Source organism: Podarcis bocagei (genome assembly GCF_964188305.1).
Source record: "Podarcis bocagei genome assembly, chromosome: 4".
Lineage (NCBI taxonomy): Eukaryota > Metazoa > Chordata > Lepidosauria > Squamata > Lacertidae > Podarcis > Podarcis bocagei.
Genome location: NC_138128.1, coordinates 12,995,252 through 13,009,082, shown reverse-complemented (window position 1 = coordinate 13,009,082; position 13,831 = coordinate 12,995,252). Strand labels below are relative to the sequence as shown.

At 46.8% G+C, this 13,831-nt stretch overlaps 1 protein-coding gene across 4 annotated transcripts in view; it reads right to left on the bottom strand.

Moving 5' to 3' along the window:
* TBL1XR1 (TBL1X/Y related 1) overlaps positions 1-13,831 on the bottom strand; it is a 180,227-nt gene that overhangs the window by 98,049 nt on the left and 68,347 nt on the right. For 3 of the 4 annotated variants that reach the window (XM_081190374.1, XM_081190371.1, XM_081190372.1), the window contains exon 2: positions 2,137-2,201. The gene's annotated coding sequence lies outside the window, so the exon portion shown is untranslated. Of the gene's footprint in view, positions 1-2,136; positions 2,202-8,314; positions 8,335-13,831 lie in introns of those variants that run through there. The other variant, XM_081190373.1, reaches the window with a different exon arrangement.

Below are 13,831 nucleotides of genomic sequence, written 5' to 3'. Positions count from 1 at the left end.
CTACAAGGAAGGACTGGAAAGTTCTCGGTCTTGTGTCCAAACCCACACACTGCTTAGAAGGAGAATTTTTCAGCCACCCACACTATTAGCCTTGCTGCACTGGGGAACCCAAATCAGAGGTCTCTTCTGAACAGTAGCTGTGTGTTATGGAAAGCAGAACTCTAAGCAGCTGTTCAGAACTGCACATGTGGCTCAGGGTCATATGAATCCAACCTCCCCAGGGCACACATGCTCTCCGTCCTTGCCATCCCACAATTTATGTGTGCAATAGGGTCTACACCCAACACTCCATTAGGGGAAACACAGATCACATGGACGAGGTCCATCCATGCTGGGGTCAAGACATGGCAGCTGCAGGGCAAATGTTAAGACTAATGTACAAATGGTGCGTGGGGCAGAAATGGGCATGGTGGGTCAAGGAAACCTTGGTCGGCCTCCTTGAGTACAGTTTGAATATCTGCACGGGACTTATGCTACACTTAAGTGGGGGGGCAGATGATGATGATGACCTTGTCATCATTTAGGTTTTTCGACGCAGGCGCCTGAGATTAAGCAATGGGAGTTGAATGGGACTTGCATCCAAGAGCCTAGGTCAGGCTTCCTCATCCTCGGCCCTCCAGATGTTTTGAGACTACAATGCCCATCATCCCTGACCACTGGTCCTGCTAGCTAGGGATCATGGGAGTTGTAGGCCAAAAACATCTGGAGGGCTGAGGTTGAGGAAGCCTGGCCTAGGTACATAGGACAGGACTTTGAATTCTGTGTAATTCCCTGAATCAGAAGTGCATTTCATAGTAATTAAATAGGGAAACGCGAGAGGCCAAAACTTGTCCCTCCAGAAGCTGCGGAACTGATGGGACTCTCATCCAAAGATTAAAAACATCAGGTCTCCCATATGCTTGGAAGTACCACCAGGGACGCGGGTGGCGCTGTGGGTAAAAGCCTCAGCGCCTAGGACTTGCCAATCGAAAGGTCGGCGGTTCGAATCCCCGCGGCAGGGTGCGCTCCCGTCGCTCGGTCCCAGCGCCTGCCAACCTAGCAGTTCGAAAGCACCCCCGGGTGCAAGTAGATAAATAGGGACCGCTTACTAGCGGGAAGCTAAACGGCGTTCCGTGTGCTGCACTGGCTCACCAGATGCAGCTTGTCACGCTGGCCACGTGACCCGGAAGTGTCTGCGGAAAGCGCTGGCTCCCGGCCTATAGAGTGAGATGAGCGCACAACCCTAGAGTCTGTCAAGACTGGCCCATACGGGCAGGGGTACCTTTACCTTTACCATCAGTTTGCCAACACTGGCCTTCTCCCACACCCCAATTCTGTAATTTTCTTTGTGTATGTGTTTTGTGCTTTTTTTGCTCATGTAAGCAAAATCCTATGAAATGTGATTTAAAAACCCAGTTCAAAACCCCATGGTGGATTCCAATATTCACACGTGGCGAATCGTTGACGATTTCTCATGCCAACTCATGTAAATACAAAGTTGGCACAAAAGCATAGATCCCAGAATCTCTAGACTCAAGACAGGGAAAGTCAACTCTGCCCATTTCAGCGCTAACGGGCAATAGGAAGACCCACCTAGGAAGTCATTTATGAGTTTATCACACTGGCGAAGGTATGGAAACTGTTATACTGGGACAATGCTCATTCCATTCTTCTTCTCCCACTCTTCCCCCCATTTCTTCACTTCCTCCAGTTTTCTTGGCCAACCAACAGCATTCTGTGGCTAAGATGTCCCTGCCATACAAACATCCTCAAGTTTTGGGGATATTATTATTATTATTAGGGAGGTAATCCCCAGAGTATGCCAATACCTTCCTCTCCCATTTCTCAAAGACCATGTTACTGTTGTCACCTGAGTTCACTATGAGAAGGAGTGATGCTCCAGCTTAGCCAGGGAAGAATTTTGTGATACCAATTGCACAGGTATCATCAAATGCAGCTGTCAAAACGGACGCAGTTACTGTCAGATGGAGAAACAGGCCTCCACGTATGCAAAAATAATAGGATGCTTTTATAGAAAAAAGAATTCCTGAGCCTAGGAGCCCGTCTGCTTGCCTCTTCTCCTGCAGGCAGAAGGTTTTGTGTAAAGGCCACATCACAACACAATAAACTTTTGCAACGGGGTTTCCCTGAACTTACCATTGGCAGTGCATTGATGGGTGGAAGGTGTCCCGTTAGGAGCCTCCCGTCACAGGAAGATGGTACTGGAAAAGAAAAGGAGGAGGGAAGGTTTACTATTTAAAAACCAAAAGGGATGTTAACACATCATAATACGACAGTGGATTGCTCAGGAGATTTTCTAAAGGGGAAAGGCCTGGAATTTCTCACTGCTGGATTTGTAGAGAGGGCGAGCTGTTGTCATGTTTCCAAGGAGGCAAAAGTTAGTTAATATACGTTAACACATTTAGAATAGATGCATTGCAAGATCAGAGATGGGTATAAAAAGCAGCAATGTGGCAACATTTGGCCAACACACTGCTGCACTGGGGAATGGGGCGGGGGAAGGAAAACGGGGGGGGGGGATATTTAGCAGTGTCACAACTAAGTGACACTGCCTCCCCCAGTCCTGGAAAGCCCTGGGTCCAGGAAACTGCTTGGCTCGCACTGCTTTGCAAAGGGCACCCACCACACCGGGCCCATAAATTAGAACCTGCAAACCCCACAAGGCTCCCTCCGAATGCCCCTTTTAGTAACAGCAACCCTGCTGCTTGTTGCAGTTGCTGCAAGTGCCTGGGGACCACCAAACAACTTCCCGCAAGCGAGACTGCAACCCTACCATGTGCATGCATTTGTTGCAACTACGTCTTCGCGCCAAGAGTTTCCAAGGCGGCTTAACGTACCAATATAAAATGCAGCAAACGCAAAATGAAACAAAGCAGGAAACCCACAATGCTATCAGTATCAAAGTTAGCAATAGAGGGGGAAACCCAGACAGTTGCACAATTCCACCCCGCCAAAATCTCGAGAGAATAGGTCAGCTTTCAGCAGGCGTCCGGAAGATATTTTAGAAGCAGGAGACTGTTGGGCGAGGTGCTCCAGGACTGAGACAACATGAGAGAAGAGGTTCCTACCTAACTTCCGAAGAGTAGGGGGCTGTGTGGATATTCTGAACACGGCTTCCACTTAATACGCGGGGAGGCACTGAATGCAAGGACTATTTAATATAGAGAGTGCTGGCTTAGTAAGCATGTGCTTGACACAAAGAAAGCAATCCTTCTCAGACAGCCCACCACAGGTGCCACTGACCCCCCACAATGATGCCAGGGTCCAGCCGTCACCTTAAGGGATTTTCCTTGAGATACTAGTCTTGTTCCAGCATTTGCCTGCGCACAACACTCCTGCTGTATAACCAGGAATCGAGGCAGGGAACTGGTATGCAAGTCCTACCCCAATGTCTAGCAGGCATAAGGACAGCTCTTCACACCTCCTCATGATCAGCACAAATAATAATAATAATAATAATAATAATAATAATAATAATAATAATAATAATAAATAATAATAATTTATTTATTTATTTATTTACACCCCGCTCATCTGTCTGGGCTTCCCCAGCCACTCTGGGAGGCTTCCAACAAAGATAAAAAAATACATTCAAATGTATTTTAATGAGGGTGGTTTTAATTTTGAAGACGGTGGTTGGGGAAACCCAGCCAGATGTGTTGCTGTTGTTATTGCTTTTTTGGAGGAGAATTTCCAAGCGTGTTCAACTGAATAAGCTCTTTAGCACAAATATACGATTGTGCGACGGTCTAAAGTGTTGTCTGTGTATCAGGGACAGTGTGGCGAGGGCCCGTATGTGCAGGGCTTCCATGTTTTTCATTTGGGTATCAGTTAGGAGAAAAAGTACGTAGCGTGCAAGGTTAGCGATGGCAGCAGCGTCGGAAAAGGAGTAAATTAGGCATCCATGTGATATTGCTTAAAACACTGTTGTTGTTGTTATTAATAATAATAATTTTATACCCTGCCCATCTGGTTGGGTTTCCCCAGCCACTCTGGGCAGCTCCCAATAAAATATTAAAAACATGATAAATACATCAAACATTTAAAACTTCCCTAAACAGTTAAATTAGTTAAGCCAATCAAAGCAAATGGGCTTATTTCCCCCTCATTTTGCAAAATAAGCTATTTTCTATTTTACATGTTTTCTCTGTTTGAGTGGAAAGGGGACAACAAAGAGACTCAAAGCCTGTGAAATATCCAACATTAGCCACATTCATAGTAAAGTAAAGGTAAAGGGACCCCTGACCATTAGGTCTAGCCATGACCAACTCTGGGGTTGTGGCACTCATTTATTGGCCAAGGGAGCCAGAGTACAGCTTCTGGGTCATGTGGCCAGCATGACTAAGCCACTTCTGGCGAACCAGAGCAGCACACGGAAATGCCATTTACCTTCCTGCCAGAGTGATACCTATTTACCTACTTGCACTGGCATGCTTTCGAACTGCTAGGTTGGCAGCAGCAGGGACCGAGCAACGGGAGCTCACCCCGTCGCGGAGATTCGAACTGCCAACCTTCTGATCGGCAAGTCCTAGGCTCTGTGGTTTAACCCACAGTGCCACCCGCGTCCCCATATTCATAGTAGACCCATTGAAAATAATGAATGTGCCCATTAATTCCAATGAGTGGCCTAAAACATAGGTAAAGGCTACACATCACCCCAGTGACTCCCATCAGCAGATGTCACACAGCACAAAATCAGAAGTGGGTGGGGAGGTAACGAGGCAGGATTGGGGCCTAGGGAAACCAGAGAGTAGGAATGGGTGAATCACTGGCCCTCTGGATCGGTTATCATGGATGGGGCTCCAGCAACAGCTGAATGGTCACACCCCTGCCACATAAAATGTGCACACTTTCCAGGGGTCTCCCAATGTTCTTATGTCCTTCAGGCTGCTACGCACCCTGAACAAGGCCTTGGAAACCTGGCCCCAAGCAGCAATGTTAAGTTGCAATGAAGCATTTATGAAAGCCATCATGGGAATGGAGGAAGATGCAGGTTGTTCACGCCCACCCAGGACCAGCAGTGACGCAGGTGTGCCGAGAGCAGACCAAAGCAAAACTCCCTGCTTCCAATCCCAAGCGACTGTTTCCCCCCATAGAACAGGCCAAGGAGGCAAGCCAAGAGTCTCCCTCTAATTTTTCTTGCTGTGCATTCAAGGCTTTGTGACACATGAAGACTGACCTACATTCAAAACCAGCATAAATGTAACCCAGATGTTTGGAACCACGAGCATGAAGATCTCTACCCCTCCCTACAACTGGAAAGAAAAGAAAAAAGAATGACAGGAGGGAGGGGGTAGCAGGGTGGATATATACAAACAATTCCTAGAATCAAAAGGCATCCCCAAGGACTGGGAGGGGACACTTTAGAGCAGGGACAGGGGTTGCGGAACTACAACTCCCATCATCCCTATCAGTCGTTTTGGATGTAAAAGCCCAACAATAGGTGGTTTTTCCCCCCAGCTAGGTGGCAATTAAAGACATGCCTATTCCCCCAGAATTTCTGTGCATCATGTAGACCAGTGTTTCCCAAACTTGGGTCTCCAGCTATTTTGGGACTACAATTCCCACAAAACCCTGCTGTAGACTGAAGGGCCTTACTAGCCTAGGGAGTCACTGCTGGCTTTTGCTGTTAGCTTAGCTGTTATAACGGACGGCATTTAATTATCATTCTTGCATTATGTGTCAACGCAGTACATGAATTATGTGCGCTGCCTTGTGCTCCGCGAGAGAAAGGGCAGCATATATAAATATAGCCACCGCCAGCATCAACATCTGTAGCGCCACAAGGTCCCTCGTCCTTGCTCCGCAGGCTCACGCTGTTGCGGAAGCCAACCTTCCCAGGACTTTCTCCAAGCTCAAAGCAAAATTCCTTGCACACATGGGCCTCAAGAGCATGACCCTGGTATGAAGTGGAACATTCACACTTTTGCAAATGGAGACAGGGCGGGGATGGGAAGGTGACCTCCCAGTGAACAAACTGTAGTCACCTACTGCAGGTAGCCTTCAACATCCTACATTTCTTGCCATCAACATATCCTTCTGCCCTGCAATCGTGGGTTAAGTAAGGTGGGGGGTGGCAGTAAAAGCCTGCAGTGAAAGACCCAGCAAGGAAATGGCTTTCCCTTTTGCCAGGGTTAGGCTGGCCTGGCCAGCAATTGCCCCAGTCCTGAACAGAGTTTGGATCTGGCACACTTTACGCTGGCTTAACTTAAAAAAGGTAAAGGTAAAGGACCCCCTGACAGTTAAGTCCAGTCGCGAACGACTCTGGGGTTGCGGCGCTCATCTCGCTTTACTGGCCGAGGAGCCGACGTTTGTCTGCGGACAGTTTTTCCGGGTCATGTGGCCAGCATGACTAAGCTGCTTCTGGCGAACCAGAGCAGCACACAGAAACGCCGTTTACCTTCCCACTGGAGTGGTACCTATTTATCTACTTGCACTTTGACGTGCTCTCAAACTGCTAGGTTGGCAGGAGCTGGGACCCAGCAACGGGAGCTCACCCTGTTGCGGGGATTCGAACCGCTAACTTTCCGATCGGCAAGCCCTAGGCTCAGTGGTTTAGACCACAGCGCCACCCGCGTCCCACTTGGCTTAACTAAAGACAGCGGAACTTATGCTGGCTTCGCATGCCTAAGATCGCTCCCTTGGCATGAAAACCTTACTGTGCCTTACTCAGAAGTCAGTCCATTGAATCCAGCATGGTTTGCTCCTGGGTAAATAAGAGTTAGCATTGCAACCTTAATCTGCTGTTGCTGGACTAGATTCTTTGGACCCCCACCCCATCCGTTTCCTATAGCTCAACGCTGGAGAGTCAAACTCTTTTGACTCAAACGGTTCTACACAGAAATCTGGAACTCTGATTGATGCCGTTTGGACTGTGCTTTCTTTATATCTTAGCCCAGTGTTTCCCAACCGGTGTTCCGCGGCACACTAGTGTGCCGCGAGACGTTGCCTGGTGTGCCGTGGGAGGGAGGCGGGCGAGGCGGGCGGCGAGAGGCAGGGCGGCGGCGGCGAGGAGGCCGCCCAGCGCGGGGCTCTCGCCGTCTGCCTGGCTGGCTGCCTGCGTGGCACTGACGTCACGGGGCTGTAACGTGCCCCACATAGGCACACGCGGGGCGGCGAGCGAGCTCCCTCCCACATCCCATCGCCGCTCGCTTCGGCCGGCCTACTGGGCTGTCGCAGGCGGAAGGCCTGCGCATGCGCGAGGTTTTCGCGCCTTCGGGATTCCCTTCACGCCTTCCTCCTCCCGGGTCCTTGAGAGCGCGGGAAGCGGCAGCGCGAGACCGGCGTTGAGCCTGGTAGGTATTGCGCTTGCCAAGGCAGTCATTTGGGAAATGAAAACTTGCAAAGCAAGCAACCAGTTCAATCTGAAGTACGTGTATGCTTAATATCCTGTATCTGAAACCTGTTCTGCCCCCTCCCCCACACTTGGTGCCATTTTCATCTACACATGCAGCAGAGTAAGTTGACCCAGAATAGTACCAATTCAGAAGGCAGATGGGAGAATGACAGTGCTGAATGCTTTCCCATGTAGAACAGTGCCTGCAAATAAAAACCTAGCATATTTGGAAGAGGGATGCTAGCCTAACCATTACCTTCTATGCTGTTACTATTTTTTTATTTTTTTTTACATAAGTAAAAAGTGACCTTTCCCCATCTGGCATGGTGGTGTGCCTCGAGATTTTTTCATGAAACAAGTGTGCCTTTGCCCAAAAAAGGTTGGGAAACACTGTCTTAGCCCATGGGTAGGCAAACTAAGGCCCGGGGGCCAGATCGGGCCCAATCGCCTTCTCAATCCGGCCAAAGGACGGTCGGGAATCAGTGTGTTTTTACATGAGTAGAATGTGTCTTTTTATTTAAAATGCATCTCTGGGTTATTTGTGGGGCATAGGAATTTGTTCATTTATTTATTTTTTTCAAAATATAGTCCAGCCCACCACAAGGTCTGAGGGACAGTGGACCGGCCCCCTGCTGAAAAGGTTTGCTGACCCCTGTCTTAGCCCCTCCTTTTGCTATTGTCTTCTTCCCCCATCCAATTCGAACGTTTGACGCTGGTTTATTACAGAATGCAACCATAGGTGCTCAATCTTCCGAGAACAGCGAAAGCAATACACAAAAGGCAGGCAGGCAATAAGAAATTACGCTACACATTAGCATTACTCGCTGACTTTACCTGTTTAATCTTTACGACTGCAAATTAATGTCTGTGATTTCCCCGAGGCAATCGGAACTTGAAAACTAAAAATGCAACTATTTGTAATCCGCTGCATATTAATGAATCACGCTTTAATTTATTTTTTTTTAAAAAAAAGACTACCTTAATTGTAGGGGGGCACCAATTACTGCATCCAGTAGCTCACCACAAAATATTCCATAAATTTCCAACATCATGGATGAACATCTACCTTGTCCAATGGCGAGAAACCTCCTTCGCCAAAAACAATAAGTTCAAGTTTTTAACCGCGACTTTATTATTTTCGTTCAATTTCTACACCACCTTTTATCCAAAGATTGCAGGGTGGTGCGCGACGTTAAAAACATAGTTTACATAGCATTATACATAATAAAAACATTTTTTAAAAAAAATCATACCAACCGTCCCCTCCCACTTTTAAAAGACTCTAAAATCTAACACTGTATTCCTACAACCCACCTAAGAGGGTAAGAAATCTAACAAATAGATAACTTTTCTTTTAAGGGTGGAACGACGTGCTCTGTTTAAATCTGCTATGGTTGCCACCACTTTCGGGGAAGGACAACAGCAAAGTGATTGTACTTGTGTTTTATATTGCGGGGGCCCCAGAGTTCAATCCTTGGCACCTCCAGTTTCAAAAGTCTGGACAGAGGTGATACCACAGAACGTGGAGAGCTACAGCCATCCTAAAAAGACAATAGTGACCTAGACGAGCCCATAGTCTTGACCGGGCCTAAGGCAGCTTCTCATTACAGTGGTACCTCGGGTTAAGTACTTAATTCATTCCAGAGGTCCGTTCTTAACCTGAAACTGTTCTTAACCTGAAGCACCACTTTAGCTAATGGGGCCTCCCGCTGCCACTGCGCCACCACCGCACTGTTTCTTTTCTCATCCTGAAGCAAAGTTCTTAACCCGAGGTACTATTTCTGGGTTAGCGGAGTCTGTAACCTGAAGCGTATGTAACCTGATGCGTATGCAACCTGAGGTAGCACTGTATGTGGTTCTTGCAGTTTCGTTTACTGCTTGTACATCATTTCCAAGCACTTCTTAATCAGTCACTTAAGTTTCGGAAATAGAGAACAAACTGTTTCTTTGGGTACTGTGTTTTTAATATAAAAGGTTTATGTCCTGCTATTCGGCAAAAAGGCGAAGTGTCAAGAGTTGTGTGCAGATGTTGAAAAATAAACGCAGTAAAGCAACAGATTTAAGCAATAAAGGAACACTAACAAGTCCAGCAGCAAAATCTAGCCCAAGAAGTAAAGAAGAATCAGATGCAAGCAACATCAGCAGCTGACAAATGACCTTTTTAACACAAAGAACCCCATGAGGAAAGCATGTTTCTTCCTACTCCCTGGTTTTTTTGCAATGAATTTTTTTTTTGCAATGAATTTTTTTTATCCCTTTACTCCCTAAATCGAACGGTACATCTTCTCTTATTTTCAGCATGCCAAACGCTCACCCTGCAACATGTTGACACCACAAACATCTGGGTAGGTGAGGAACGTCAAGCTGGCAACAGGCACAATTTGCTCCACAAAATAGCAAGTCTACAGCTGGCATATACACATTGTGTTGGTATCTTCAGGAGGAGCATACAGGGTCCTTGCATTCCTGTGAATTGCTGCTTGCCACCAGCATGTTTCCTTTCTGAGAAGAGCCTGCCCTGCGGTGCATGTGGGGAGAAGGAGTTTTTTTCAAAAAATGCAGAAAAGACCACTCTGCCACCTTATACATTTAGCAAGTTGCAACAGCCTTGCTCCCTCAGCAGGAATTCTGACAATTTCTCTCCCCCCTGCCTTTTTTGCAGGCAACTTACATTTGCTCCTGCTACCCCTCTCCTTGATGGTGACAGCAGCCACGAAATTTAAAGATGCCTGCTTCTTGGGAGAAAAGCAATGACAAACCTAGACAGCATCTTAAAAAGTAGAGACATCACCTTGCCAACAAAGATCCGTGTAGTAAAAGCTATGGTTTTCCCAGTAGTGAGGTATGGAAGTGAGAGCTGGACCATCAAGAAGGCTGATCGCCGAAAAATTGATGCTTTTGAATTATGGTGCTGGAGGAGACTCTTGAGAGACCCATGGACTGCAAGAAGATCAAACCTATCCATTCCGAAGGAAATCAGCCCTGAGCGCTCACTGGAAGGACAGATCCTGAAGCTGAGGCTCCAATACTTTGGCCACCTCATGAGAAGAGAAGACTCCCTGGAAAAGACCCTGATGTTGGGAAAGATGGAGGGCACAAGGAGAAGGGGACGACAGAGGACGAGATGGTTGGATAGTGTTCTCGAAGATACCAGAATGAGTTTGACCAAACTGAGGGAGGCAGTGGAAGACAGGAGTGCCTGGCGTGCTCTGGTCCATGGGGTCACGAAGAGTCGGACACGACTAAATGACTAAACAACAACAACCCCTCTCCTTTATCACTGAAAAAGATAGGGGAAAGGTTCAGCACATCACTAAGATCTACACGTGAGTGGACAGGGATAGACATAATTGCCAGCTTTGAAATACTGCATCTCCTCCTTCCTGCTCCACACTTAATTGGAAGAGGCTGGAAGAAAGTCTTCAAGTTTTCACACTTGCAGTGTGTCAAATGTAGGCTGGAGCTGATTAGATGCCGTCTCAGATTCGTATTTTTTCCAACTTGTTATTATTAAAATAGACCACCCTTCATCCAGAGATCACAGGGCAACTCACAACGTAAGAATAGAAAATGAGAACACAAAACACATCAAACAAAAACCAATAACCCCACTTCCCATAAACACATTTTAAAGGCCACAGAATGGACATAACCAAAGGCCTGGTTATAGAGAAATGTTTTCGCCTGGAGCCTAATGATACATAATGAAGGCACCAGGCAACCGTCTCCGGGAAGAGCATTCCACAAACAGGGAGCCGCTGCAGAAAAGGCCCTCTTACGGAGGAGGCACACAAAAATGGGCCTCAGATCATGATTGCAGACAGGGTCCAGATTGGTTCACATGGGGAGATACTGCAATCCTGAGTCATTTGAGCCATCAAATAGTAACCGTACAAACTTTGAACCAAAGAATTCTAGCCTTTTGCCACTTGTCAAGAGGCCACTTATACCATTTGAACAGCCAGACAGGCTACACCAAGATTGGCAAGTCGGCTAAAGTTTGCAAGCAACTGAATTGAAGAGGAAAAACCTTTCAAAAGCAAAACAAAAGACACCAAAAGCAAGAACAGGGAATACTCAAACCAAAGTCTTAGCAGATCATATTCCCTTTTTCCCCCTATTATTTTTTACAACCATTTCTAGATCAAGATGAGTAACCAATTACCACTGCAAAAGTATATACAGTGGTACCTCTACTTGCGTTCACCTCTGGTTATGTCTCCTTCGGGATACATACGTGGCAAACCCAGAAGTATTTTTCTGGGTTTCACCACACGCGCATGCGCAGAAGCGCTCTACGTGCCACATGCATGCACAGAAGTGGTAAACCGCGCTGCGTGCATGCAGAGAAACAGCACCTCTGGTTGTGAATTCCTCAGGATGCGACCAGAGCTCTGGAATGGATCCAATTCACAGGTGGAGGTACCACTGTACATAAGGACACAACTGCAATATGCACCCTATGCATTGCCCAGACGTGATACATTTGAACTCAGTAGCAGCTGAGTGGGCCTATTGACCCTTTCAGCCATCTTGAGTGCCACATGTATATAAGCTTAAATAGAAATAATTCCAACCAACAGCAAACTCAGGGGGCTGAGTGCCAAAAGAATTGAAGCCAAAATGGGGAGGTATGAGCATGCTGCTATCAATAGTAATAATAGTAATAATAATAAATAACAATAATATGTTCATTTAAAGTTGGAGGGCAAAATTTATTATTTATACTCTGCCCATCTGGCTGGGTTTCCCCAGCCACTCTGGGCGGCTTCCAACAAAATATTAAAATACAATAGTCTATTAAACATTAAAAGCTTCCCTAAACAGGGCTGCCTTCAGATGTCTTCTAAAAGTCTGGTTGTTGTTTTTCTCTTTGACCTCTGGTGGGAGGGGGTTCCACATGGCGGGTGCCACTACCGAGAAGGCCCTCTGCCTGGTTCCCTGCAACCTCACTTCTTGCAGCGAGGGAACTGCCAGAAGGCCCTCGGAACTGGATCTCAGTGTCCGGGCAGAATGATGGGGTTGGAGACGCTCCTTCAGGTATACTGGACTGGTGCCGTTTAGGGCTTTAAAGGTAAGCAAACACTTTGAATTGTGCTCAGAAACATACTGGGAGCCAATGTAGGTCTTTCAAGACCGGTGTTATGTGGTCTCGGCGGCCTCACCCAGTCACCAGTCTAGCTGCCACATTCTGGATTAGTTGTAGTTTCCGGGTCACCTTCAAAGGTAGCCCCACGTAGAGCGCATTGCAGTAGTCCAAGTGAGAGATAACTAGACCATGCACCACTCTGGCAAGACAGTCTGCTGGCAGGTAGGGTCTCAGCCTGCATACCAGGTGGAGCTGATGGGAATTGTAGTCCAAAACAAAAACAAAAACAGCTACAGACCCAAGTTTGGGAAACCCTGGTCTAAGTGATAGCAAGCTACTCCCTGTGTAACCACAGTCAGACATGATTAAGAAATGTTAAGAGGGCTGATAAACAATCGCAAGCAGGGAAACCAAGTTAGATTTTCAAGCACAGATAAGTGTGCTCCCAATCCAGCATGCACACACAGGACTGGAGGGGTACATGCACAGCCAGAATTTCATGAGCACAGATTTTACTAAAAAGTGCACACACGGGGACTGCAGCACTTGGAACTGGCGAGTTTCTCATCCAAGCTCGACAAGTTCCCTTCAACCAACCTGGGCTGGTTTACTATTTATAATTGCTGACTCCTTCGGCACCCACCAACTCCTCCTGAGCATTCAGTCAGAATGGGTGTTATGGAGAGAGTCAATTTTAGTCGTAACACTTCCTTACGACATTGAATTGTGCTATTTACAGGAGCGTTCCAGTACATACCATGGCATTTTAAATATATGCATGCACACACATCTAAAAATTTGTCAAATCCCAGACATTCTGGCTGACAGCATTTTTTTGTACGCAGCTATTTAAAATCTCTATTTTGGGGAGCTGGCAAGTGCAACTGTTCTTAACTTTTCTCGCCGTAACAGCCGCAGACCAGGGATTTGCAAAGGAATGTTGCAGGGTGGGGAACAGAGACAAGATGGGTGTCACTGGGGACTGCGGAGGAAAAAAAATAAATAACTCAGGCACCCTAGGGCAATTTCCTCTTCCTATTTCAGCTACCCAAAGTAACCTATTATGTCAACAAACTCTGCAAACTTTGGGCTGGTGAGACTAGAGTGGGAAATTTTTCCTGAAATTTTAAAGCCATGGAGGGAAATAATTTTCCTGTGAAGTTGGGGGCGGGAGAGAGAGAGAGAGAGAGAGAGAGAGAGAGAGAGAGAAGGATGAACAGTTGTGTGGGTTTGTTGGAATTAAATATATTTAATACATATTTTCAGATGGAAAGCTGGACTCCTTCACCTGTGCCAGATTTAGGGTGGTGCGGTTGGTTCCCTCAGGCAGGGTGCCAACCCAAGGGGGAGATAGATAGATTGAGATAGATAGATGATAGATAGATGATAGATAGATAGATAGATAG